Source organism: Balaenoptera musculus, chromosome 16, assembly GCF_009873245.2.
Source record: "Balaenoptera musculus isolate JJ_BM4_2016_0621 chromosome 16, mBalMus1.pri.v3, whole genome shotgun sequence".
Classification (NCBI taxonomy): Eukaryota; Metazoa; Chordata; class Mammalia; order Artiodactyla; family Balaenopteridae; genus Balaenoptera; species Balaenoptera musculus.
The window spans coordinates 6877027-6902559 of record NC_045800.1 but is presented as its reverse complement, the minus strand read 5'-3'; the positions used below and the strand labels follow the sequence as shown (position 1 = coordinate 6902559).

Below are 25533 nucleotides of genomic sequence, written 5' to 3'. Positions count from 1 at the left end.
GATTTATAGGAGAGCTGAGAGGACCCACCAATCGGTCACGACTCCAAGCAGTATGGGGCAGAAAACTCAATTCAAACCAGCTAAAAATTTAAAGGGAATTTATTGGTGCATATGACTACATAGATCAGGAGTAAAGCTTACTTTGGGCTGGTTTTGATATGGGGTTCAGTATATGACCAGGACTTGGGTTACCTCTTCTTCTTAGCTCCTCCACCATTTCTCAGGGCAGCTTTGCCCCCAGGGTCCCAAGATGGCCACCAGCAGCTTCCTGGACTTGGTGCTTCTCCACTCAAGCCCAGTGGGGACATAGCAGCCTAGAGGAAACCCCCATGCACCCTCTTGGCTCTGAGTGGGCTGCATGCCCATCTCCAAAGCATCCCTAGACCCAGGGGAAAATGTGCGCTAGTTGGCTTACATCTAGGTTATGTGCTCCTCTCAGAGCCAGGAGCGTGGATAAGGCCACCAGAAGTGCATGGACTGGAGGTGACATTCCCCAGAAGGAAACTGCATGAAGTTACTGAGAAAAGAGTAAATGGAGGCTGGACACAAACCTAACAGATGTTAATGTGAAAAAACACAGTGGTTGCAAGCTCTTATCTGAGTTTTTATCCCAACTCTACCACTTTTCTTGCTGTGCAACCTTGAGCATCTTGGCTTCTCAATACCTCAGTGTCTTCAGCTGTCAAATGCGGATCATTATAATATCTATATCTTAGTGTTTTGGGGGCAGGGTAAAAATTAAATCAGATAATACACTTAAAATGATTAGCCCAGCATCTGGGAAATAGAAGTCCTCACCAAATGTTAGCTGTTATTCACACCAGTTTTTAATCTGGTCCCAAAACACAGAGGCCAATAGTGAGGATAATAATGTCCAGGGTAAGGGCTGGTGGGGGCTCCTGAGCTTGACAGGTGAAAAACCTGTACTTGCTCAGAATAAATACACCTGGCTCATCCCCTAGTCATAAAACCTCTTAAAACTGGTGTTGGTGGAATAAACAAATGAAACTTAATTTAACTTAAAAGCTGTTGCATAGCAAAGGAAACCATCAACAAAACGAAAAGACAACGACTGAATGGGAGAAAATATTTGCAAATGATATGACCGATAAGGGGTTAATATCCAAAATATATAAACAGCTCATACAACTCAATATCAAAGAAAACAAACAACCCAGTTAAAAAAAAATAGGCAGAAGACCTGAATAGATATTTTTCCAAAGAAGACATACAGATGCGCAACAGGTACATGAAAATATGCTTGACATCACTAATCATCAGAGAAATGAAAATCAAAACCACAATGAGATATCACCTCACACCAGTCAGAATGGCTATCATCAAAGAGTCTATAAATAACAAATGTTGGCAAGGATGTGGAGAAAAGGGAGCCCTCCAACACTGTTGATGGGATTGTGAATTTGTGCAGCCATTATGAAAACAGTATGGAGGTTCCTCAAAAAACTAAATATAGAACTACCATATAATCCAGCAATTCCACTCCTGGGTATATAACTGAAGAAAATGAAACACTAATTTGAAAGAATACATGCACACCAATGTTCATAGCAGTATTATTTACAATAGCCAAGACATGGAAGCAACCTAAGTATCCATCAACAGATGAATGGATAAAGAAGATGTGACACACACACACATATATATATATATATATATATATATATATATATATATATATATATATATAATATATATACACATATATAATATATTCACAATGGAATATTACTCAGCCATAAGAAGAGTGAAATTCTGCCATTTGCAACAACATGGATGGACCTAGAGGGTATTATGCTTCGTGGGTATTATTAATTAGTATTATGCTTAGAGGGTATTATTATGCTAAGTCAGACAGAGAAAGACACAACTACTCTATGTTATCACTTATATGTGGAACCTAAAAAAAAAAAACAAATGAATGTATATAACAATACAGAAACAGACGCAGATATAGAGAACAAACTAGTGGTTACCAGTGGGGAGAGGGAAGGAGGGAGGCGAAAGAGAGGAGTATGGGATTAAGAGATGTAAACTACTACGTATAAAACAGATAAGCAACAAGGATATATTGTACAGCACAGGGAAATATAGCCATTATTTTGTAATGACTTTAAATGGAGTTTAATCTATAAAAATATTGAATCACTATGTTGTACACCTGAAACTAATATAATATTGTAAATCAACTAATGTTAAAAAAGTGGGGTTGGGCTTCCCTGGTGGCACAGTGGTTGAGAATCTGCCTGCCAATGCAGGGGACACGGGTTCGAGCCCTGGTCCAGGAAGATCCCACATGCCGCGGAGCAACTAGGCCCGTGAGCCACAACTACTGAGCCTGTGCGTCTGGAGCCTGTGCTCCGCAACAAGAGAGGCTACAATAGTGAGAGGCCCGCGCACTGCGATGAAGAGTGGCCCCCGCTTGCCGCAACTAGAGAAGGCCCTCGTATAGAAATGAAGACCCAACACAGCCAAAAAATAATAATAATAATAAATAAATAAATAAAATAAAAATTAAAAAAAAAAAAAGTGGGGTTGGTGGCAAGGTTTCCTTAAAGGTGGAAAAGTTCAGGTTCATAGATGTCCTGTGTCAACAACGCAATGCATGCCCCTGTGTGGGCGTGTGTGCATGGGTGTGTGCATGTATGTAGAACATGTGTGTGAGTATATGGACATGTGAGTGTGTGTGTGTGTGTGTGTGTGTGTGTGTGTGTGTGTGTGTGTGTGTGTGTGTAGGGGATCTGGAATAGTGATTTTTAAAAAATTGGGGTATGGTTGTTTTACAATGTTGTGTTAGTTTCTGCTGTACAATGAAGTGAATCAGCTATACGTATACATATATCCCCTCCCTCTTGGACCTCCCTCCTACTGCCCCCCATCCCACCCATCTAGGTCACCACAGAGCACCAAACTGAGCTCCCTGTGCTATATAGCAGGTTCCCACTAGCTATCTATCTTACACATGGTAGTGTATATATGTCAATCCCAATCTCCTGATTCATTCTCCCTTCCCCCCACCGCCCAGTGTCCACACGTCTGTTCTCTACGTCTGTGTCTCTATTCCTGCCCTGCAAATAGGTTCATCTGTACCATTTTTCTAGGAATAGTGATTTGAGGTCCTCAGATCAAGCTCAGTTTTGGAACCACTCAGGTAAGAGGATACCAAAGGGCAGGTGGTCTGTGGGGACGAGAGCCTATGAACCCTGGAAACTGCCAGAGGCAAACGTATGGCTCAGGGACCCCCAGGCCTCGCCTTTCTCCCTCCCAGTGAGGCTGTGATCTTGCTGCTACTGACTCTGGTTCAAGGACCAGGAGGACCCCAGGTGTAAAACTGTCCCTTAAACGGAAGCGACTGGAGAGAATGTGTGAGTCTCTCAGCATGTGGTGGGAATCTGAGTATAAACAGGCAGTGGAGTAGCAGGAATTCCTCTGTTTTCTTCGCAACTCTGGTGGGACCCAGCTGTGCTGTGCAGGGAATGAGGTGAACGGGAAAGGCCAAAACTCAAATCCAAACCCCAAACCAAAACAAACAGCAAAATCTTTGCCAGTGCACTCCGCACCTGCTTCTGCTCTGTGGCGCTGCCCCGCTCCTCACACCAGGTTCTGAATCCTGGGGACTTCTACCGCTGGTGTGTGTGTGTAACTCCCTTGGCTGCCGAGGCAGTATCTTTCCCTCCCTGGTATTATAACAACCACCCACCTCTCCAGTGGCATTAGGCTGCATAGGGTGATGTGCCCATGAGCAATATTCCTTAGGACGGGGACAGAGAACACTATTCAACCTTGCTCATCTGTAAAGAGGATGTTCTGTTTCAACCAGTTCCAGGTGATCAGAAATCCACCAAGGTGCTTTAGATGCCTCAAACATTCTGTTAAAAGTTTTGGTTTTCTAGATAGGGTTCTAATTCAAGCTCATGTTGAAAATTTAATTAAAAACCATGAAAAGGAAATGCAGGGAATAAATCAGTGAGGGGCTGCTCAGGCGAGCACATTTTTTTTAACGGCAGGTTTCTCTCTGATAGGCAATCTGAGGACCTGCAGCATGAAGGACTGAGAATCCTTCTTAAAGATGAAACTGCAAAAAATAATGTGTAGTCATGCCTTCTCAGAGTCATCTGATTCATAACCAGGGTAAAAATGGAAGGGTATAATTACTGGTGTGCACCAAAATTTGTGTAAAGAAGGTTTATCGTTGTGCATTCATAGTGCTGAAAATTGGGAAATAATCTAACTTTCTAAAATAGGAAAACAGTTAAATCATGTTATTTTCACATGCTGGTCTTTAATGTAGTTATTAACAATCAAATTTGAAAAATATATATATATTTTTTTTGTTTGTTTGTTTTTTAGTTTCTAAAACAGTTTTTATTTGAGCCTTGTATTATCTATTGCTAGGTAATAAATGATCCCCAAACTTCATAGCTTAAAACAATAATAATCATGTATTATTTCTCATGCTTTCTGTGGGTCAGTTATTTGGGAGTGGTTTGCATAATTCTGGCTCAGGGTCTCTCATGTTGTTGCAGTACGATTTTGGTTAGAGCTGCAGTCATTCTGTAGGCTTAACTAAGACTAGAGGATTTATTCCAAGGTGCTCACATAGTTGGCAAGTTGGTGCTGGCCGTCCAGGAGAGAGAGAAAGAGAGAGCCAATAGAAGTCATCTTACCATTTATGACCTAGCCTAGGAAGTCATCAGTGTCACTTCCCTTGCATTCTATTGGTTCAGGAAATTAGAAGTCAGTCCAGATTCAAGTGAAGGGAACAAAGGCCTCTCCTCTCAGTGAAGGATTATCAACATCACATGGTCAGAGGAGAGTGTAGAATGGAATATAAATTGGTACCACCATCTTTGGAAAAGATGTATGTACAAGCCTCATACAAACTTGGGAGATGTGTAGGGCAAACATTTTCATCTTTCTTCATCCAGAGGGAAAACTTCAAAGCACTTTGTTAGGAAGAAACCTAATATGCCTGGGTCCAAATCCACCCTCTATACTGTAGCTTATTCTCTGAGTTATTCTGGAAGAAAGTTACTTAACCTCTCAGGATTTCTGTTGACATGTTTGTTAACTCTAATATAACATGGTTCTCATAAGGCTTAAGTGAGATAAAGTCTATGAGGGGGTCAACCCAGTGCCTGGCACACAGTACATGCTCAATAAATGGTAGGTATATTTTGGAGATGAGAAAACACCAACTGAAACATTAAATAATTTCTCAAGGTTATAAACTATAAAAAAAGCAAAGTATCAAAGCAAAATCTTTTAACCTAAAGTGCAGTAATTTCTTCATTATAATAGGGCACTTCGCCAAGCAGATAAGTGACTGATCCTTTGTGTTTGTATGTAATTCATATGTAATTTGTACATATAGCTTGATTATAAATAAAAGCCCTTCTTTTAGTCTAACTTCAAATACCAACTGTAAAGTTAAAACTCTTCCAGTTCCAGATGCCCGTTGTTTATTTTTGGATGATAAATGTGATCCACATTATTGATGGAAGCACTGAACTTGTGAATTACTTTTTTTTTTTTTTCAGTGTATGAATGTACTTCTTTATTCAATTATTCTTATGTAATATCATTCACAAATTTAATATTCAATACATTTAATAAGCATATTTACTACATGCCTATTAACTCCTTATAGCTTATTTGTTCATGATTTAAAATATACTACTTTATAGCAATACTACAGTAAAATCTAGTGTTACCTGGAACTTTTACAATCAGAAATTTCCATTAATCAACATTTTTGAGCTTCACTGATATAAGTAGTTAATGATAACCTAAGACATCAAGAGATTTTTCTTGTTTCTTTAGGTAGGCTTGTATAGCTATAAACTTCCCTCTTAGAACTGCTTTTGCTGCATCCCATAGGTTTTGGGTCGTCGTGTTTTCATTGTCATTTGTCTCTAGGTATTTTTTTATTTCCTCTTTGATTTCTTCAGTGATCTCTTGGTTATTTAGTAACGTATTGTTTAGCCTCCATGTGTTTGTCTTTTTTACGTTTTTTTCCCTGTAATTCATTTCTAATCTCATAGCGTTGTGGTCAGAAAAGATGCTTGATATGATTTCAATTTTCTTAAATTTACTGAGGCTTGGTTTGTGACCCAAGATGTGATCTATCCTGGAGAATGTTCCGTGCACACTTGAGAAGAACGTGTAATCTGCTGTTTTTGGATGGAATGTCCTATATATATCAATTAAATCTATCTGGTCTATTGTGTCCTTTAAAGCTTCTGTTTCCTTATTTATTTTCATTTTGGATGATCTGTCCATTGGTGTAAGTGAGGTGTTAAAGTCCCCCACTATTATTGTGTTACTGTCGATTTCCTCTTTTATAGCTGTTAGCAGTTGGCTTATGTATTGAGGTGCTCCTATGTTGGGTGCATATATATTTATAATTGTTATATCTTCTTCTTGGATTGATCCCTGGATCATTATGTAGTGTCCTTCCTTGTCTCTTGTAACATTCTTTATTTTAAAGTCTATTTTATCTGATATGAGTATAGCTACTCCAGCTTTCTTTTGATTTCCATTTGCATGGAATATCTTTTTCCATCCCCTCACTTTCAGTCTGTATGTGTCCCTAGGTCTAAAGTGGGTCTCTTGTAGACAGCATATATATGGGTCTTGTTTTTGTATCCATTCAGCCAGTCTATGTCTTTTGGTTGGGGCATTTAATCCATTCACGTTTAAGGTAATTATCGATATGTATGTTCCTATGACCATTTTCTTAATTGTTTTGGGTTTGTTTTTGTAGGTCCTTTTCTTCTCTTGTGTTTCCCACTCAGAGAAGTTCCTTTAGCATTTGTTGTAGAGCTGGTTTGGTGGTGCTGGATTCTCTTAGCTTTTGCTTGTCTGTAAAGCTTTTGATTTCTCCATCAAATCTAAATGAGATCCTTGCCGGGTAGAGTAATCTTGGTTGTAGGTTCTTCCCTTTCATCACTTTAAGTATATCATGCCACTCCCTTCTGGCTTGCAGAGTTTCTGCTGAGAAATCAGCTGTTAACCTTATGGGAGTTCCCTTGTATGTTATTTGTCGTTTTTCCCTTGCTGCTTTCAATAATTTTTCTTTGTCTTTAATTTTTGCCACTTTGATTACTATGTGTCTCGGCGTGTTTCTCCTTGGGTTTATTCTGTATGGGACTCTCTGCGCTTCCTGGACTTGGATGGCTATTTCCTTTCCCATGTTAGGGAAGTTTTCGACTATAATCTCTTCAAATATTTTCTCTGGTCCTTTCTCTCTCTCTTCTCCTTCTGGGACCCCTATAATGCGAATGTTGTTGCGTTTAATGTTGTCCCAGAGGTCTCTTAGGCTGTCTTCATTTCTTTTCATTCTTTTTTCTTTAGTCTGTTCCGCAGCAGTGAATTCCACCATTCTGTCTTCCAGGTCACTTATCCGTTCTTCTGCCTCAGTTATTCTGCTATTGATTCCTTCTAGTGTAGTTTTCATTTCAGTTATTGTATTGGTCATCTCTGTTTGTTTGTTCTTTAATTCTTCTAGGTCTTTGTTAATCATTTCTTGCATCTTCTCAATCTTTGCCTCCATTCTTATTCCGAGGTCCTGGATCATCTTCACTATCATTATTCTGAATTCTTTTTCTGGAAGGTTGCCTATCTCCACTTCATTTAGTTGTTTTTCTGGGGTTTTTTCTTGTTCCTTCATCTGGTACATAGCCCTCTGCCTTTTCATCTTCTCTATCTTTCTGTAACTGTGGTTTTTGGTCCACAGGCTGCAGGATTGTCAAATTTGAAAAATATTTAATGAAAGGCAAATACCTATGACTCAATGCCCAGTTTAAAAAAGGAGGGTTCAAAACTCTATATATTGTATGACCCCAATTTTGTGTTAAAATATACAGAGAAAAGACTGGAAGGAAATCTTTAATATGATAACAATGGAAGTGAAATGTATGTCTTCAGTGCTGAGTGGGGAAATTGGTGGTATTCTTCTTCTTTCTTCTTCATGCTTTCTTTACAAAACTTTTGCAAATGCACATATGTGTGCATATATATATATATGTGTATACATCATACATATAATGTGATATAAACATTATGTATATATCACATTTATAATCAGAAGGCATTTGTTTTTTTTTTTTAATTTGGCCATGCTGGGCAGCATATGGGATCTTAGTTTCCTGACCAGGGATCGAACCCGTGCCCCCTACATTGGAAGCATGGAGGCTTAACCGCTGCACCGCCAGGGAAGTCCCTCAGAAGGCAGTTTTGAAGATATTCAGAATAATGGGAAATGGACATTGGGGCTACAAGTACATACTGTCAGTAGATTAAGAGCTTGGACAGTTATCTTGAGAACCCTCACTGAGCTGTGGGAAAATTCAAAGAATCAAGTCTTCCTGACTCTAAAAAAGCTTCCCTTCACTCTGCCTCTTGCTGATGACTGAAAACTTTTGCCTTCCTCCTTCCTTTTACACCCAGCCTTCTTTTTTTATAAACTTTTTATTTTATATTGGAGTAGAATTGATTAACAGTGTTGTGCTAGTTTCAGGTGTACAACAAAGTGATTCAGTTATACATATACATGTATCCATTCTTTTTCAAATTCTTTTCCTAATAAGGTTGTTACAGAATATTGTGCAGCGTTCCCTGTGCTGTACAGTAGGTCCTTGTTGGTTATCCATTTTAAATATAGCAGTGTGGACATGTCAACCCCAAACACCCAGCCTTCTTGAGCTTCCCACGTGCACCATCTCTCTGAACCTCCGCTCCTCTGACCTGATGATGATCTGACTTCTACTCCTCAGCTCCATGGACAGTCTTCTCCTTTAGAACGCTGGTGACCTCCTGATGTTTGAATCCTCATTTGTCTTAGTCAGCTTGGGCTGCCATAACAGAACCAGAGCCTGGTGGCCTTAAACAGACACTTATTCTCACACAGTTCTGGAGGCTGGATGTCCAAGATCAAGATGCTGGCAGGTTTGGTTTCTGGTGAGATCTCTCTCCCTGGTTTGCAGATGGTCACTGTCTCGTTGTGTCCTCACATGGCCTTTCCTTTGTACATGCACACTCTTTGTGTCTCTTTCTCTTCTTAAAAGGACACCAGTCCTATTGGCTTAGGGGCCCACCCTTACAACCGCATTTAACTTTACCTCCTTAAAGGCCCTATCTCCAAATACAGTTACAGTGGGAGTCAAGGCTTCAACATGTGGATTTTAGGGGGGACACCATTCAGTCCATGACACCGTCCTGCCAGCACTGACAGCTCTGTGTCCACCATCTTCCACTTAGCTTCTAGGTACCATGCTCTTCTGCTTCTGTCTGCCTCTCTGGTATTTCTTCTCTAGCTTATATTCACTATTACACTTTTTTTTTTTTTTTTTTGCTGCATTGGGTCTTAGTTGCAGCATGCGGGATCTTTGCTGTGGCATGCAGGGATCTTTCATTGTGTCACGTGGGCTTCTCTCTAGTTGTGCTGCGTGGGCTTCTCTCTAGTCGTGGTGTGTGGGTTTTCTCTCTCTAGTTGTGGCATGCAGGCTCCAGGGCACATGAGCTCTGTAGTTGTGGAGCGCGGGTTCCAGAGTGCATGGGCTCTGTAGTTTGTGGCATGCAGGCTCTCTAGTTGAGGCGTGTGAGCTCAGTAGTTGTGGTGCACGGGCTTAGTTGCCCCGAGGCATGTGGGATCTTAGTTCCCTGACCAGGGATCGAAACTGCATCCTGCATTGGAAGGCAGATTCTTTTCCACTGGACCACTGGGGAAGTCCCACTATTACACATTTTAAATTTGCTTCTTAAATGTTCAGGCTCCTGGGGCCCTCCCTGGCCCCCCTGTTGTCTTATCCTCAGTGATCTCATCAATCTCCGGAGGTCTGTGTGCTGGTGATGCCCAAATCTCCACCTCTGACTCTCAACTTCTCTCCCCAGCTCCTGTCCCATCATTCGTACAGCCTACACCAGTCATTCTTAACTGGGGACAACTCTGTCTCGCAGGGGACATTTGGCCGTGTCTGCAGATGGTTTTGGTCATCTCAGCTGGGGTTGGGGGCGCTACTGGCATCTGTGGTTGCTGCTAAACATCCTACGGTGCACAGGACAGAATGATCCAGCCCCCAAAGTCAACAGTACTAAGGCTGAGAAACCCTGGCTACACCTTGGCTGAAAGTGTCCCCATCTCCTCTGTTTCCCAAACACGAACCTTCCTTTCCAAACTGTGCCCCTCACACCCGGGTCATCCAGATGACTTCCCAGCTCCCACACCCTCTTCACCCACTGCCTCAGCTGGGGGATCATTTAGTCTCCCTGATGCTGCAAATTCTTTGGGCTCAAGACTTGCTCCTCTCTACATACTGTTTTTCTGCTTCTGGAAGATCTTTTTTTTTCAATTTGAAAAATATGTAAAAGCCATACATTGGGGAAAAAAATCATCACAATCTCACACTTGATAGGTGAAGTAAAAAGCCCTTCAGTCCTTCTAATTTCACCCCTGAAAGATAACCACTGATGATAGTTTGGAGTGTACCCTCCTAGTTATTTTTTCTGAAAGGATATGACTATAGACATGCACACTTAAAAAAAATAAATAAAATGGAATTGTGCTATATGTATTGTTCTGCAAATCGTTTTCGTCCTTTAAAATTATATCATTTCCCAGGTCAGTATATACAGCTTTTCCTCATTCTTTTTAACAGTATCTGGTGGTACTGTTCTGCTCTTGTAACACTACAAACTTTTGTAATGTAAGATAACATGTTCATGACTAGGGCTAATAAATTATCATGAAGGAACTAAAACCCCGGTAAAGAGCTATGGGCCTGAACTATTGGCTAAGTCAGAAAACGTGTCAAAATGCACTGTCACTTGCAAAAAATTGGCTTGCGTTTGAAAATAAAACCTCCCTGCCCCACCTTCCCTCCCCCCCACCCCGCCCTGGGCTTTTTTAAAGCTCATGTGCTACCTATTGGAGATTACTGTGATACGAAGTTTACAAAAGCTTGGAATAAGAAACTCTCTTCCTCAGAGAGCCTGCTAAAGAGGAGGCAAGCCCCATGCACCCCAGTCCTCCCTCCCACTCCCGTTCACCCATTCTCAGCCCATGCAACTTAAGCATAATTCTGCCTTCACCGCACTACCAAAAAAAAATCATTTCAACACATTTGAGAAGAGTGGGTGGATGGCCTTCTGAATTGTTTGGGAATTTTTGAGTTATGAGTCCCTGACATACACAAATACTACAAATAAATTACCAAACAAGCATGAAGTGCTCAGAATCCTTTGCTTCCAGGTATATTTGTTTATAAACAATTAGATTCAGCAGAACCATAGAAGGATATTTTTGTTCTATTCTACTGAATACAACAATGAAGTCTGGTGGAATAAAGAAGTCCTTGCTCCATATAAGAAGTCACAAAAGCTCAGTGTACCTCAGCGATGTTTGTCTTAACACGATTCCTGGAATTTGTACTGTTTATGTTAAGAACATACTACTCAGTTCATTTATAAAGTCAGCTAACCAGTGGCCATGAGAAAAACAGTACCCTATAGAGTTTCAAGACTGAATTTCTTTCAGAAGATATGTGGGTATTATTGAATCACAGAGACCCAAAATAGCAGATTAACTGACCAAAGCTACCTAGCACATACAGTTGGGGTAGTAAAATACCATAGGAATTTGGATTATGCACTTGAACCTAAAGGATCTTTCAGGCTAATCTCTTCCTTTCGCCTCAGTGGTCTTCTTAATCCATGTGGGTAATTGAAACAATCTGCATTTTGACTGTGAGTAGTCTGAAAATGAAGTGACTGCAAGTTAGAAATAAGACTGTGTAGGATCAGGTGGTCTTTAATACATCAGGTCATGAAATGAGATCTTTCTTGATCTTAAGGGCATACATGTTTATTCAGAGTTTCCTTAGTGTTTACTTAGAACTGGAAGGGCTCTGGGGGGGAGGGTCACCTGGTCCCACCCCCAATGTCTGACTTTACAAATGGGGAATCTGAAGGTCAGGATGTCAGCAAGTCATTTGGCTGCTCAGGGGTAGAAATGAGTTTGATGCGAGTCTCCTGAGGAAAGTTCAGTATTCATCAGAGGGCAGAACTTGAACTTGGCAGGGAAACTGGAAGTGTAGTGGCCGTGAAGAATCCTAAAGTCTGAGCACAAACTTTGTCTAAATCCTTGGCTAGTTTCTGAGCTATGGCAAGCATGTTCTTTTAACACTTGGAAGGTGGATGCAAGGGCACTAGGTGCTGCTGTAGCTCATACATACTGTGGCTGATTTACCAGCTCACCTTGTTGATGGGGTGGGTGTAGCTAGGTCTGCAGCTCCATCATTCTGGCCAGGTCCCTGCAGCTTCTCTGGTCCAAGCCCATGCTGAGATGCAAAGGCAGCAAATGGACATAAACTGTCTGATCATCTCCTATAATTACTTAAAGTCAAATCCCTTAGAAAAATTGCATATTCTCTGTCATTCTTAGCGGTTCTTATTGTTGTTGTTTTAAAATCACACCCTGAGTGATACAGCATTCAAACAGAAAAAAATAAGAAAGCTGCAGTGACTATATTAATGTTAGAAGAAATAAATTTTAAGTCAAAGAGAATTATTAGAGACCAAGATGGATAATTCATAATGGCAACAAGGTTGGTACAGCAGGAAGATACAACAGTTACACTAAATGTGGGTCCATATAGCAACAGAGTTACAAAATACATGAAGCAAAATGGACAGAACTAAAAACAGAAAAAGACTAATCCACAATTATAGTTGGAGATTTCAATACTTCCATTTTAATACTGATTTTAAAAAAGCAGTAAAGGTGGACAAGATTTGATGAACACTATCAACCAACTGTACCTATTGATATTTATTCCATTCAATAAGAGCAGAATGCACTTTTTTACTTTCAAGGACATGTGGAACATTTACTAAGATAAACTGTAAAACAAGTCTCAATAAATTTAAAAATGTTAAAACAATACTCGAATCACAAGAGAACTAAACTAGCAATCAATAACAGAATGATCTTTGGAATATCCCCCAATATTTGGAAGTTAACCACTTCTAAATAACCAATGGATCATGGAAAAACTTTCAAGAGAAATTAGACAATATTTTGAGCTGAATGAAAATGAAAATACAATTTATCAAAATTAGTGAGATACAGTAAAAGCAGCGCATAAAGTAAAATGAATATCTTTAAATGCTTATGTTAGAAAAGCAAAATGTTCTCAAACCAGTAACCTAAGCTTCCATTTTAAAAAGCTAGAATTAGGTAAGCAAATTAAACCCAAAGTAAGTAGAAAGCAGGAAATAATGAAGAGTGGAAATCAATGAAACAGAAAACAAAAATCATAAGACAAAATAATTAAAACCAAAAGCTTATTTTTGGAAAAATATCTATAAATTTAATAAACATCTACCTAGACTGATAAGAAAGAAAGAAAGAAGGGAGATTGGTTCAAGATGGCAGAGTAGAAGGATGTGTGCTCATTTCCTATTGCAAGAGCACTGGAATCACAACTAACTGCTGAACAATCATAGACAGGAAGACACTGGAACTCACAAAAAAAAGACACCCCACATCCAAAGACAAAGGAGAAGCCACAATGAGATGGTAGGAGGGGCACAATCACAATAAAATCAAATCCCATAACCACTGGGTGGGTGACTCACAAACTGGAGAACACTTATACCACAGAAGTCCACCCACTGGAGTGAAGGTTCTGAACCCCACATCAGGCTTCCCAACCTGGGGGTCCGGCAACGGGAGGAGGAATTCCTAGAGAATCGGACTTTGAAGGCTACCGGGATTTGATTGCAGGACTTCGACAGTACTGGGGGAAACAGAGACTCCACTCTTGGCGGGCACACACAAAGTAGTGTGCGCGTTGGGACCCAGGGGAAGGAGCAGTGACCCCATAGGAGTTTGAACCAGACCTACCTGTTAGTGTTGGAGGGTCTCCTGCAGAGGCTGGGGGTGGCTGTGGCTCACCGTGAGGACAAGGACACAGGCAGCTGAAGTTCTGGGAAGTACTCCTTGGCGTGAGCCCTCCCAGGGTCCGCCATTAGCCCCACCAAAGAGTCTGGTAGGCTCCAGTGCTGGGTCGCCTCGGGCCAAACAACCAGCAGGGAGGGAACCCAGCCCCACCCATCAACAGTCAAGCAGATTAAAGTTTTACTGAGCTCTGCCCACCAGAGCAACAGCCAGCTCTACCCACCACCAGTACCCCCCATCAGGAAACTTGCAAGAGCCTCTTAGATAGCCTCATCCGCCAGAGGGCAGATAGCAGAAGCAAGAAGAACTATAATCCTGCAGCCTGTGGAACTAAAACCACATTCACAGAAAGAGAGACAAGATGAAAAGGCAGAGGGCTATGTACCAGATGCAGGAACAAGATAAAACCCCAGAAAAACAACTAAATGAAGTAGAGATAGGCAATCTTCCAGAAAAAGATTTCAGAATAATGACAGTGAAGATGATCCAGGACCTTGGAAAAAGAATGGAGGCAAAAACTGAGAAGATGCAGAAATGTTTAACAAAGACCAAGAAGAATTAAAGAACAAACACCTAGAAGAATTAAAGAACAAACAAACAGAAATGAACAATACAATAACTGAAATGAAAAATACACCTTAAGGAATCAATAGCAGAATAACTGAGGCAGAAGAACAGATACGTGACCTGGAAGACAGAATGGGGGAATTCACTGCTGTGGAACAGAATAAAGAAAAAAGAATGAAAAGAAATGAAGACAGCCTAAGAGACCTCTGGGACAACATTAAACATGACAACATTTGCATTATAGGGGTCCCAGAAGGAGAAGAGAGAGAGAAAGGACCAGAGAAAATATTTGAAGTGATTAGAGTCCAAAACTTCCCTAACATGGGAAAGGAAATAGCCACCCAGGTCCAGGAAGCACAGAGAGTCCCAGGCAGGATAAACCCAAGGAGAAACACACTGTGACACATAGTAATCAAACTGACAAAAATTAAAGACAAAGAAAAATTACTGAAAGCAACAAGGGAAAAATGACAAATAACATACAAGGGGACTCCCATAAGGTTAACAGCTGATTTCTCAGTGGAAACTCTACAAGCCAGAAGAGAGTGGCATGATATTTAAAGTGATGAAAGGGAAAAAACTACAACCAAGATTACTCTACCCAGCAAGGATCTCATTCAGATTCGACAGAGAAATCAAAAGCTTTACAGACAAGCAAAAGCTAAGAGAATTCAGCACTACCAAACCAGCTCTACAACAAATGCTAAAGAAACTTCTCTAAGTGGGAAACCCAAGAGAAGAAAGGGACCTACAAAAACAAACCCAAAAAATTACGAAAATGGTAATAGAAACATACCTATCGATAATTACCTTAAACGTGAATGGGTTAAATGCTCCAACCAAAAGACACAGGCTTGCTGAATGGATACAAAAACAAGACCCATGTATACGCTGTCTACAAGAGACCCACTTCAGACCTAGGGACACATACAGACTGAAAGTGAGGGGATGGAAAAAGATATTCCATGCAAATGGAAACCAAAAGAAAGCTGGAGTAGCAATACTAATATCAGATAAAATAGACTTTGAAATAAAGAATGTTACAAGAGACAAGGACACTACATAACGATCAAGGGATCAATCCAAGAAGAAGATATAACAATTATAAATATATATGCACCCAACATAGGAACACCTCAATACATAAGCCAACTGCTAACAGCTATAAAAGAGGAAATCGACAGTAACACAATAATACTGGGGGACTTTAACACCTCACTTACACCAATGGACAGGTCATCCAAACAGAAAATTAATAAGGAAACATAACCTTTAAATGACACAATAGACCAGATACATTTAATTGATATTTATAGGACATTCCATCCAAAAACAGCAGATTACACTTCAAGAAAAAAAAGGGAGAGGACTCAAATCAGTAAAATTAGAAACAAAAAAGGAGAAGTTACTACTGACACTACAGAAATACCAAGGATCATAAGAGACTACTACAAGCAACTGTATGCCAATAAAATGGACAACCTGGAAGAAATGGACAAATTCTTAGAAAGGTAAATCTCCCAAGACTGAACCAGGAAGAAATAGAAAATATGAACAGACCAATCACAAGTAATGAAATTGAAACTGTGATTAAAAAACTCCAACAACACATTATCCAGACACAGAATCCAACAACACATTAAAAGGATCATACACCATGATCAAGTGGGATTTATCCCAGGGATGCAAGGATTCTTCAATATATGCAAATCAATCAATGTGATACACCATATTAACAAATTGAACGATAAAAACCATATGATCATCTCAATAGATGCAGAAAGAGCTTTTAACAAAATTCAACACCCATTTATGATAAAAACTCTCCACAAAGTGGGCATAGAGGGAACCTACCTCAACATAATAAAGGCCATATACAACAAACCCACAGCAAACATCATTCTCAATGGTGAAAAACTGAAAGCATTTCCTCTAAGATCAGGAACAAGACAAGGATGTCCACTCTCGCCACTATTATTCAACATAGTTTTGGAAGTCCTAGCCACAGCAATCAGAGACAAAAAAGAAATAAAAGGAATCCAACTCGGAAAAGAAGAAGTAAAACTGTCACTGTTTGCAGATGACATGATACTATACATAGAGAATCCTAAAGATGCCACCAGAAAACTACTAGAGCTAATCAATGAATTTGGTAAAGTTGCAGGATACAAAATTAATGCACAGAAATCTCTTGCATTCCTGTACACTAATGATGAAAAATCTGAAAGAGAAATTATGGAAACACTCCCATTTACCACTGCAACAAAAAGAATAAAATACCTAGGAATAAACCTACCTAGGGAGACAAAAGACCTGTATGCAGAAAACTATAAGACACTGATGAAAGAAATCAAAGATGATACCAACAGATGAAGAGATATACCATGTTCTTGGATTGGAAGAATCAATATTGTGAAAATGACTATACTACCCAAAGCAATCTACAGATTCAGTGCAATCCCTATCAAATTACCAATGGCATTTTTTTACAGAACTAGAACAAGAAATCTTAAAATTTGTATGGAGACACAAAAGACCCCGAATAGCCAAAGCAGTCTTGAGGAAAAAAAACGGAGCGGGAGGAATCAGACTCCCTGACTTCAGACTATACTACAAAGCTGCAGTAATCAAGACAGTATGGTACTGGCACAAAAACAGAAACATAGATCAATGGAACAAGATAGAAAGCCCAGAGATAAACCCATGCACCTGTGGTCAACTAATCTATGACAAAGGAGGCAAGGATATACAATGGAGAAAAGACAGTCTCTTCAATAAGTGGTGCTGGGAAAACTGGACAGATACATGTAAAAGAATGAAATTAGAACACTCCCTAACACCATAAACAAAAATAAACTCAAAATGGATTAGAGACCTAAATGTAAGACCGGGCACTATAAAACTCCTACAGGCAAACATAGGAAGAACACTCTTTGACATAAATCACAGCAAGATCTTTTTCGATCCACCTCCTAGAGTAATGGAAATAAAAACAAAAATAAACAAATGGGACCTAATGAAATTTCAAAGCTTTTGCACAGCAAAAGAAACCATAAACAAGATGAAAAGACAACCCTCAGAATGGGAGAAAATATTTGCAAATGAAGTGACTGACAAAGGATTAATCTCCAAAATTTATAAACAGCTCATGCAGCTCAATATTAAAAAAACAAACAACCCAATCCAAAAATGGGCAGAAGACCTAAATAGACATTTCTCCAACTAAGACATACAGATGGCCAAGAAGCACATGAAAAGCTGCTCAACATCACTAATTATTAGAGAAATGCAAATCAAAACTTCAATGAGGTATCACCTCACCCCAGTTAGAATGGGCATCATCAGAAAATCTACAAACAACAAATGCTGGAGAGGGTGTGGAGAAAAAGGAATCCTCTTGCACTGTTGGTGGGAATGTAAATTGATACAGCCACTATGGAGAACAGTATGGAGGTTCCTTAAAAAACTAAAAATAGAATTACCATATGACCCAGGAATCCCAATACTAGGCATATACCCAGAGAAAACCATAATTCAAAAAGACACACGCACCCCAATGTTCATTGCAGCACTATTTACAATAGCCAGGTCATGGAAGCAACCTAAATGCCCATCGACAGACGAATGGATAAAGAAGATGTGGTACATATATACAATGGAATATTACGCAGTCATAAAAAGGAACAAAATTGGGTCATTTGTAGAGACGTGGATGCATCTAGAGACTGTCATACAGAGTGAAGTAAGTCAGAAAGAGAAAAACAAATATCGTATATTAATGCATATATGTGGAACCTAGAAAAATGGTACAGATGAACCGGTTTGCAGGGCAGAAATAGAGACACAGATGTAGAGGACAAACGTATGGACACCAAGGGGGGAAAGTGGTGGGGGGGGGGCTGTGTGATGAATTGGGAGATTAGGATTGACATATATACACTAATATGTATAAAATGGATAACTAATAAGAACCTGCTGTATAAAAAAATAAATAAAATTCAAAAAAAAAGAAAGAAAACGCAAAATGTGCCATTATCATGATGAATGAGAGAAGGGATTCTACAGGTATTCAAAAAAACAAGGAATTATTGATATTAGGAAGAACTTTATGCCAATGAGTGTGATAACATAGATGAAATGTACAAATCCCTTGAAAGACATGGATTACCAAATGAACTCAAGAAGAAATTAAAAACATGAATAAAGTGAATTTGCTATTAAAATCAGTCCTGAAGAGAAGATTCTGGCCACTCATGACTTTACTGGTGAATTCTATCAAATATTGAAGGCAGAAATAATACCAATCTTACAGAAAATCTTTCCGAAAATACAGAGAGAACACATCCAACTTACTTTATGAAGCCAGAATTACCCTGACACCAACCCAGAGAAAGACATCAGAAGAAAAAATATTAGAAAATCGAATCCACTAAAGCAACAACAACAACAACAAAACAAATACTAGGAATGCAAGGTTGGTTTATCATTAGAAAATTAGCCACTGTAAACCATTATATTAAAAGAATAAGGGGAAGACCATACAATTATCTAAATAGAAGCAGAAAATCACCTGGTAAAATACAACACCTGTTTCTGAAACCTCTTTGCAAACCAGCAATAAGATAAAACTTCCTCAAACTGATAAAGAGAATTTATAAAAAACCTACAGCAAATATCATACTTAATGATGAAATAGTGAACACTTTCCTCTCTGAAATCGGGAATGGTCAAAGGATGTCTGCTCTCACCACATCTATTCAGCCTTATACTGGAAATCCTAGCAAGTGCCATAGGGTGCACACACACACACACACACACACACACACACACACAGATGAAAAAGGAAGAAGTAAAACTATTTTTTATTCTCAGGACACATGATTGTGTACATAGAAAATTATTCCCAAGGAATCTCCAAAAAGGTACTAGAACTAATCAGTGATGTTAGTAAGATCCCAAAATATAAGGTCAGTATAAGATTCAATGATATTTTTATGTACTAGCAATGAACAATTGAAAAATAAAATTTTAAATATCATTTACAGCAGTATAAAAATATGAAGTATTTAGGCATAAATTTACTAAAATATGTGCAAGAGCTATACATTTCAAAATATTGGTGGGATAAATTTAAAAACATAAAGAAAAGGTGAGGTATAACATGTGCATGGATTGGAAGATTCAATATTGTGAAGATGTCAGTGTTCCCCAAATTGATCTACAGATTCAACAGAATTCTGATCAAATTCTTCGCAGTTCTTTCTGTAGAAACTGACAAGCTAAACTAAAATTTATATGGAAATTCAAAGGACCTAGAACAGCCAAAATAATTATTTAAAAAGAACAAGGTTGGAGGACTCACACTACCTGATCTCAAGGTTTAATATAAAGTCACAGAAATGAAGACAGTATGGTATTGGCATAAGGATAGAAATATAGGCCAAGACTCTTATTTATACAGTTAATTGTTTTGCACAAGGTAATTCAATGTGAATTTTGGTCTTTTCAAAAGAACAGTTGGATAGCCGTATAGAAAAAGTGAAACTCAATCCTTCTCTCTCACCATATTAAAAAATTAATGTAAAATAGATCATAGACATAACTGCATGACCTAAAAACTATAAAACTTCTGTAAGTCAACATCAGAGAAACATTTGTGACTGTTGGTTTAAAAAGATTTCTTAAAAAGCTAAACAAAAACAAACAAATAAAAAAACTAAAAACAAAAAAACCTTTTTGTTCTTCATCAAAGTTGAGAAAATGAAAAGGTAAGCCACCACCCAGGAGAATATATTTGTAAAGCAAATATAACAAGGGGCTGGTGTTAAGAATATGTAGAGAACTCTTACAACGCAAATAATAATTTTAAAAAAAGAACAACCCAATTTTTTTTTAAAAAAAGGAGCAAAAGATTTGAACAGAAATTTCATAAAAGAAGACTGACAAATGGCCAATAAGCAAATGAAAAGATGCTCACGGAAACAAATTAAAACCACAATGAGAGACCACTAATCAACCATCTGAATGGTTAAACAACAACTGATGATATCACGTATTAGTGAACATGTGGAACAAGTGGAACTTTAATAAACTGCTGATGAAAATAAAAAATGGTGCAGCCACTTTGAAAAACAATTTGGCGGTTTTACTGAAGTTAAACATACTTGCCAAATGACTATCAATACCACTTGTAGATGTCTACACAAGAGAAATGAAATATGTCTACACAAAGACTTGTACATGAATGTTTGTAGCAGCATTATTCATTATAGCCCAAAACTAGAAACAACCCAGATGTCTTCATATGGTTAATGGATAAACACATTGTTGTTTATCCAGTCAATGGAGTATAACTCAGCAATGAAAAGGAACAAGCTATTGATATAACAATACAGATTTATCTCAAAAAATGAAAGAAGCCAGACATAGAAGAATATAGGCTGACAATTCTATTTATATAAAATTCTAGAAAAGGTGAAACTATAGTGACACCAAATAGGTTGCCAGGGGTCAGGGCTGGCGGCAGGGGATTGACTGCAGCAGGGAACTTGTAGAGTGACGAATATGTTCTATGTCATGATTGTGGTGGAGGTTACGTGACTGCGTCCATTTGCCCAAACTCATTCACTGTGTACTTAACAGGGGTGAATTTTATTGTATGTAAATTATACTCCCCAAATGTGTTCCCCCAAAAGTAAGAATAATTTCTGGACAGATAAGGACTTCAAGCAGGAAATTTCCAAAAAATTATATGTTCTCCTCCCTTGTTGTACATACACAGTCTATCGCTGAGGAAGCAATAAGCTGATTCTTGCTTAAGATTAAGAGACACTAGGCAGAGTTTATGAATCCCATCATTACATGGGATATCAGAGGACTGTTCCCATGGATCTCCCACACCCCTATGCAGTAAGTGTGGTTATCTTTTCCCTCTCTCCTCCAATAGCTTCAAATCTCAAAGACCTTGGCTCAAAATGAGTTGTACACCTGCAACTTTTTCCTCTTGTCTAGCACACCTTCAGGCAGGACCAACACAATAAGACTATTTTATTTTCACAGTTTACCTAGGGGCATTTGAACTTCCCTGGTACCCGATTTCACTGCCAATTCCTCCTTATCTACTCCAAATTCTTAATGACTCCATTTTCTCTCATTCCCTTCCTTTTCTCTCCTGAAAGCCAATGAAGCAAAGCTTATAACCATCTTCTGTAAAATAACCGTTCATACCCCTGAGGTATGATCATTCAATCACATTCCATCCTTGCACACTGAGCTAAATACTCCTTGTGTTCATGCTTTTCATATTTCCCCATATTTCTCCCCAGAGAAAGGTGCCCTGGGCCTCTGGCTGAGAGTGCACTCTGGGAAAAATCACTGTTTTCCAGGAGCCCAGGATTTTGTGTTCCAGGAAGTGAGGAATGGGTTCTGCTACTCATTCATTGCACAACCTTGGGGCAAGTGGCCTCTCTGAAGCTCAGTCTCTTCATCTGATAATTGGGCATCATAATATCTATGAGAGGTGCTGCTGATGAGCACATACTCACTAAGTGTCCTCCTCCACTCTTGCGTCCCAATCCAGAAACGTGCTAACTTCCCTTGTACCTTGGAAAGTGTCCCTTGGCAAGTACTACGACTAAACTCTACTTATGTAGGTGATTAAGATATTGCTTAGACACTGTATTTTTGAAAATTAATGAAGCAAGATAATAATAGCTAGTATTGATATAGTCTTTGGTCTGTTATCTTAATTATGCTTTATGAAGCTACTATAAAACTGTTAAGTAAGATTACTGCAAGTTAATTAATATTTATTATACTCCTGGAAGCAAAGTAGAGCCTTTATAAATCAGGTACAGTGAACTAAAGAAAATTCTTCCTGAGTTTGCAGGATCCAGTGCCACTGATGCTGTTGATTTGCAGCTAAATTAACCCTCAATTTTCAGCCAGCACTGCTGAAATAAGCAGGGACCCTCATGTATGAGACCTGGTGTGAACTAAGAACCAAGAAGAAAGAACTAAGAAGTCATTGAGGACCTGCAAATTACAGTGCTTGAGATAATGCCTGCAAAATGACAGTAACAGCCCTTTTTTTCCTTTTATCTCCTACTTTTCCTTTAGCCTTGTCACCAACTTCCCAATTTGTTGTCTTTCCATTAGTATACACCTATTCTTTCAGGGGAAGGGAAAAGAGGAGGTGGCAGGGGTAGGGAGGGAATGAAAGATGTGAAAGCACTGAATTAAAAGTAGCTACTGACTTGTCAATCAAACTTTGATTTTGTGCTTCATCTATGTTCCATTTACCTGTTCTTGCTTTATGCTATGTGGCCTGGTGGTGGTCTGTGATTTGGTGACTTAGTGAGTAGCAATATTTGGTGTCCGTACGTGCTTTAATTTACATGATCTTATAGCTGCCTTTGATAAAGCTCAACATGCTTTACATATAGCCTGTTTCACCCTTATCATCACAGATTTTCTATTCAAGTTTGTTTCAGAATTGGTATACATTTAACTATCTAATGGAATGTTGACCAATTTGAGGACAGAGGGGTTGATTACCTTGTATCTAAAAGCCTACCCTGCACTCAGAATAGACAGGTGTGTGTGTATACTCATATGCACATGTAAGTCATTTATAAATATTTACATACTACCATATGTACAAACCATATTTCTAGGATTTGTCTAGATGTTGGGATTTACCTACATTGTGGTATCGGGGAAGGAATATGACATCTAGCAGAACAGCCCTGAGAGCCAATCCTGCCTCTAACACTCACTAGCTATGTAACGATGGAAAGTCGTTGTGTACTCTTACTGCCCCAGTTTTCCTCTTCTTTAAAATGAGGACCATAACAACACAATAACAATAATTCCACTCATCGCTCCAATCTTATACCTTATTATATTTTCCAGGCACAAAAACCATGCATTTGAAAAATGCAAAATTCTGCCCAAGGCTAGTTATTGCTTCCAGATTTTATGGTAAGATGGATATCCAGGTTGTCAGACTGTAATTGAATTTGGTACAATCTGAATACAAAATCTCTCTAATGATTTTAAAAGATTTAAATTCCATGCTTTTCTAAGATAAGTTTCTACTTCACAACTACTAGGATGACTATTATAACAAATATTTTTAAGCCCACGAAACAACTAATATTGGCAAGGATGTTGAGAAATTAGAACCCTCATGCATTGCTGGTGGGAATATAAAATGATAAAGTTGCTGTGGAAAAGAGTATGGTGGTTCTTTAAAGAAATTAAACATAAAATTACCATATGATCCAGCAATTCCAATTCTGGGTATATATCCAAAAGAATTGAAAATAAGGACTTGAACAGATATTTGTAAACCAATGATCATAAGAGCATTGTTCACACTAGCCAAAAGATGGAAGTGGATAAACAAAATGCGTTCTCTCCATATGATGGAATATCATTCAGCCTTAAGAAGGAATGAAGTTCTGACACACTCTACAACATGGGTGAAACTGGAGGACATTATTCAAAGTGAAAGTAGTCAGACACAAAAGGACAAATATCGTGATTCCACTTATAGGAAGTACCTGGAATAGTCAAATTCATAGAGACAGAAAGTAGAATAGAGGCTTCCAGGGACCGGTAGAAGTGGAGACTTACTTAATGGGTACAGAGTTTCAGTTTGGGAGAATGAAAAGTTCTGGAGACAGATAATGGTGATGCTTGCACAACAACGTGAACGTACTTAATTACACTTATTCTAAAATGGTTAAAAGGTAAATTTTATGTTATGTATATTTTACCACAATTAAAAACTTTTCCCATGCTTTTTTTCCTGATCTAGCTACTTTATTTTAACTATCGGTCTTTTAAATACTACATTTCAAAGTTACGCAGCTTGAAGGGCCCAGTAGAAACTGGTTAACAAGAGAAATTACTGGGGTGGGACCTTGGTCATGTAACTTCATCCCCCCACACCAAGTTGTGAAATGCTTTCTCTCAGCTGTGGTAGCTCTTATTTTAAAGTAAAACCATGTGTTCAAGTTTTATACATACCTATATATATCTCATTCCATAGTACTATCTGTATCCTATTCCATACCTTTTTTTTAAAAAAAAACCTTTTATTTATTTTATTTTATTTTTAATAAATTTAATTATTTTTGGCTGCTTTGGGTCTTCGTTGCTGCGCGCAGGCTTTCTCTAGTTGCGGTGAGCAGGGGCTACTCTTCATTGCGGTGCGCGGGCTTCTCATTGTGGTGGCTTCTCTTGTTGCTGAGCACGGGCTCTAGGTGTGTGGGCTTCAATAGTTGTGGCTTGCGGGCTTAGTTGCTCCGCGACATGTGGGATCTTCCCGGACCAGGGCTCGAACCCATGTCCCCTGTATTGGCAGGCAGATTCTTAACCACTGCACCAGCAGGGAAGTCCCCATACCTTTTAAAAAAATATTTTATTTATTTATTTATTTGGTTGCACAGGGTCTTTGTTGAGGTAGTCAGGCTCCTTAGTTGCGGCATGCAAACTCTTAGTTGTGGCAGGCATGTGGGATCTAGTTCCCTGATCAGGGATTGAACCCGGGCCCCTGGCATTGGGAGCATGGAATCTTATCCACTGTGCCACCAGGGAAGCCCCCATACCTTTTAAAAAGAGGTGGACATGCAACCTTTTTAAAAAGTGTTCATTTTATTTTATTTTGTTGTTGGGTTTGGTTTTGTTGGGCTGATGGCGGCTTTTGTTTTATGCTTTCTTCCTTGTTTTGCTTCCTTTCACGGCAACATGCTTTGCACTATATGGTCACACCTTCGTTTCCACCACTGTCCTTTCTCACTCTTCACTTGTCCTGACTCTCGAAGCCTCTCAGCTAATTTATCGTGCATCAGTGAAAACGTAACCCTTCACCTGCATCGTACTTTCAGACAATCTCAGATCCGTCTGGTTTTCTTCCAAGGAACTTCTAACTCACCAGCCGCCCCACAGCTGCGTTGTGTTACTTCCTCTCCTCTCCTACC

At 39.0% G+C, this 25533-nt stretch overlaps 1 long non-coding RNA gene across 1 annotated transcript; it reads right to left on the bottom strand.

Annotated features, from left to right (window-relative positions):
- Nucleotides 1–4234: 4234 nt before the first annotated feature.
- Nucleotides 4235–24269, bottom strand: LOC118882480. Its single transcript, XR_005016780.1, has 3 exons — nucleotides 24185–24269; nucleotides 12389–12391; nucleotides 4235–4245 (listed from the first exon to the last, which is right to left on the bottom strand). It is a non-coding gene; the product is annotated as an uncharacterized LOC118882480 (long non-coding RNA).
- Between the last annotated feature and the right edge of the window lie 1264 nt (nucleotides 24270–25533).